This window comes from Magnolia sinica, chromosome 19 (genome assembly GCF_029962835.1).
Source record: "Magnolia sinica isolate HGM2019 chromosome 19, MsV1, whole genome shotgun sequence".
Classification (NCBI taxonomy): Eukaryota; Viridiplantae; Streptophyta; class Magnoliopsida; order Magnoliales; family Magnoliaceae; genus Magnolia; species Magnolia sinica.
The window spans coordinates 19,015,605-19,019,905 of record NC_080591.1 but is presented as its reverse complement, the minus strand read 5'-3'; the positions used below and the strand labels follow the sequence as shown (position 1 = coordinate 19,019,905).

Here is a 4,301-nt window from a genome sequence, read left to right as displayed (position 1 = left end):
TGCGAAAACTAGCCTATAAGTATGGGTTTTCTAAGTCTTTTTAGGATATCTAGGGTTTTGAGGAGCAGAGCAAAGGGGTGGAGGCGTCATCCAAGAGTTTCTTCTTCTATTCTTCCTAGTTTTTAATGATTTCTTCTAGGGTTTTGATTCCAATCATGTCTATGGTTGGCTAAACCTCTTAGCTAGGGCTAGGAGGTGAAAAGCTTGTAGCGTTTTTAGGATGTTTTTTTTGTTGAACTTCTTTGATTCTAATTTGATATTTAAGGAATACTTTTAGTTTTTAATGGTTTGTTGTGACTCAAATTACAATAGATCTGCAATAGCTTTGAGTATCTTTTTTGTCTTATTTTGAAATTATAGGATTAGTAAATTCTATTGTTAGCCATTGTCTCCAGGGCATGGTTTGGTGATGGAATCCCTTCTAAACCTCACAATTCTCCTTCATTGAGAATTAGATTAATGAAAGTTCAGATTTGATCCTATTAATATATCTTCTAATTGGATAGAATAAGACTCCAATTCTAATTGAGTTCCTTGAATCAGATAAGGAAACATCCTAATAGCTGCAAGTGGATCCTTGGAACCCTAGTTCCCACCTTTGAATTTACAAGTTCTAGTTAAATAATTCACAATTACTTCCTTTATTTTCAAATTTCTATCTTAAATCTTTCTCTAGTTCTAATTCTAGTTACCTTTAGAATACACACAAGATTAGTCTTTATGGATTTGACCTCGGTCTTTCCGAGATTATTACTATATCACGACCCTACACTTGGGGTTGTGAACAAGTTTTTGGCGTCGTTGCTGGGGACTACAGCTATGTTTTTTTGAAATTAATTAGTATTAGAATTATGTTAAGATTAGGGTTTTTAGGATTTTTCAATTTTTTGATTTTGTTTTTAAGATTTTTTTGTAAATTGTTTTTAGAACTAACATTGTTTTCTGTTTTGTAGGATCTTAACCTAGCAACTCTTATCTGGTAACTTCGTTCTAACTCTCTCTTTCTTTTAAATTTTTTATTTGCCTTAGTTTTCAATTTTTAGATCTTAGGTTAGATTCTGAATTTGAGGGCTGAGAGTGTTTCATGCCTAAGTAAGTTCGTGATAATACTCTACGTCTTTCGAGTGAAGGAGGATTAGTCAAAGGGCTGCCTATCCATCACAAGATTAGACACCGCTTGACATCCTCTGAGTCAATAAAAGTAATGGCTGCAAATCAACCTCAACCTCCAGTTGAGGAAGCCTAGGATGAGAATGAGGTGCATTATGTACCCCCGTCCCGTACTTTATGAGATTATTTACAACCGGCAGGTGTGAGCTTACCTTCTTGCATGATTTTTCCAAAGAATGCAGGAAATATGGATATCAAGCCAGGAGTGATCAGCTTCTTCCAAAGTTTCATGGACTTGATTCTAAAAGTCCATACCTACACTTGAAGGAGTTTGATAGATAATAACCACTTTATACTTTCCTAATGTGCCTGAGGACACAGTCAGGCTGAAACTCTTTTCCTTTTTTTTTAAAGAAAAAGTTAAGACGTGGTTACATTCACTATGTCCACAATCTATTTGTAGATGGAATGACATGACAAGGGAGTTCATAAAGAGGGTCCTTACTCTTGCCCTGGTGGTAGACTCTTAGGAGTCTTAACACCTGGTCAAGGGCTCGAGTACCCATAGGTGGTGAAATCCCACTACGGTGTGAGTGTGTGGTGGTGTGTGTGCGTGTGTTAAAAAAAAAAGGGGAGTTCATAAAGAAATTCTTTCTATACCATAAAAACGAACACCCTCAGAAAGTCAATCTTGAAGTTCACCCAAAAAGAAGATGAAACATTCTTCCAATGTTGGGAGTGGTTCAAGGATCTTGCGAGCTCATGCCTACAACATGGTTTTGAAACATGGTGCATAACAAATTTCTTTTACGATGAACTGACATCTTCCATGCGCTAATTGGTCGAGACAATGTGTAATGGGGAATTCATGAACAAGAATGTCGATGATGTGTGGGATTATTTTGACAAACTTGCTGAAAACGCACAATCATGGGACATCTCCTCAAGACCTAATACCACTTCTAAGCTAACTCAACCAAAGGAGAGGGGTGGAATGTATGTTCTGAAAGAAGAAGATAAAATAAATGCTAAAGTGGTCAATCTCACAAGAAAACTCGAGGCCATGGAACTTAAGAATGACAAGGCTAAGGAAGTAGTTTGCAGTATTTGTACTTGGAATGTGCACACCACTAAAAATTGCCCAACTATACCTACTTTTCAAGAAATTCCGAATGAGTAATCAAATGCCGTAAATAATTACCAGAGACCTTTCAAAGGGACCACCTCTAATACGTACAACTTCGGCTGGAGAAACCGTCAAAATTTCAGTTGGAGGAATGGACAAACCATTACACCTTAAGGGATCCTTAACCAATTTTTTGGAACAAACGAAACCTCAGGAGGATCCGGTTTCAAAACACATCCAAAATCAAGAGCTTTTCAATCAAGGTACATTACAAGCCTTCTAAGACCTCATCAAGGCCATTCAATGGATTGAGTCACATTTAACGACTAGGGAGAAAGGGATGCTTCCAGCCCAACCTCACCCCAATTTTAAAGCACAATGTGAAATTAGTGACCTAAGCTCTTCAAATCAAATAGAACAAACTAAATCCATCACTGCTCTTAGGAGTGGGAAGATAATTGACAAAACTATTCCAGTAAGGGCTAAAAAGCCTAAGGATCCAGAAGTAGATGAGAATGATGGACTTAGCATTGCTCCACATGGGTTAGAATTGGAACCTCAAATTAAGCCAATTGCTCCATTCCCACAACGGTTGGTCGCATCAAAACCTTTGTCTAACTCTCAGGATATTCTAGTGGTGCTTAAGCAAGTGAAGGTCAACATCCCTCTATTGGATGTTGTTAAACAAATTCCTTTATATGTCAAATTCTTAAAAGATCTATGCACTACCAAAAGACGACAAAACATACAAAAGAAGATCTTTTTTATAGAAAAAGTGAGTGTCATCCTAAAGCAAGATGTGCCACAAAAATACAAGGATCCCGGTAGCCCAACCATTGCTTGCGTAATTGGGAACTACTGGATTGAGTATGCACTTCTTGATTTAGAGCGAGCGTAAATCTGATTCCTTACTCGGTCTACGAACAACTAGGCCTTGGTGAATTAAAACTCATCAAGATTACACGGCAACTCGCTGATCGCTCAGTTCGTGTACTGAGAGGGATAATAGAAGATGTGTTAGTTCAGGTTGACAAATTCTACTATCCAGTAGATTTTATCATCCTGGACACTCAACCTATCATCGATATGAGTACTTAAATTCTTATCATACTTGGCCGTCCGTTCCTTGCTACATCAAATGCAATCATTAATTGTAGAAATGAGGTCACGAGCTTATCTTTTGGGAATATGACATTAGAGCTGAATATCTTTTTCAATATTAGCAAACAGGCAGATGATGATGATGATGCCCACGACATTAACATGATTAAATCTTTCGTGGAAGATAGAACTTGTCCGACCTTATCCTCTGACCCTCTAGAGACGTGCTTGGCACACTCCCCCAATTTGGATGATGATATAATTAGGGAGATGGATGTCATGCTGGATATTGCGCTGGTACTTGAAGTTAACCGGTGGAGGCCACAATTTGAGGAATTGCCCCAAACTAATGTAGTGCCTCTACCGTCTAGCTTCAAAGCGCCGAAGCTTGACCTAAAACCTTTACTCGTTAATTTGAAATATGTCTATTTAGGTCAAGATGAGACATACCCGGTGGTGATTTCTTCCCATCTTGAGCAAGAACAAGAAAGTATGCTCATCTCTACTCTCATGAGCATAAAGGAGCCCTTGGATGGTCGATTGCGGACCTCAAGGGAATTGACACATTGATTTGTACTCACCGCATTCATCTTGAGGATAGTGCGAAGACCTCCCGGCAACCACAGAAAAATTAAATCCAAATATAAAGGAAGTGGCTAAGGCCGATGTTCTTAAGCTATTGGATGTGGGTATCATATAGCCTATATCTAATCATCAATGGGCGAGTCCAACTCAGGTGGTTCCTAAGAAGTTCGGAATCACCATAGTAGCCAATGCTAACAATGAACTCATGCCAACTAGAGTCACTACCGGTTGGAGAATGTGCATTGACTATAGGAAGTTGAATACCGTCACGAGGAAGGACCACTTTCTTTTACCCTTTATTGATCAAATTTTGGAAAGGCTAGCTGATCATTTCTACTACTGTTTCCTTGATGGGTATTTGGGCTACAATCAGATAGAG

The 4,301-nt window shown here is 38.5% G+C and overlaps 1 non-coding gene across 1 annotated transcript; it reads right to left on the bottom strand.

Annotated features, from left to right (window-relative positions):
- Window positions 1-1,783: 1,783 nt before the first annotated feature.
- On the bottom strand, window positions 1,784-1,890 carry LOC131235747 (small nucleolar RNA R71). The gene has a single exon (XR_009166269.1). It is a non-coding gene; the product is annotated as a small nucleolar RNA R71 (small nucleolar RNA).
- Between the last annotated feature and the right edge of the window lie 2,411 nt (window positions 1,891-4,301).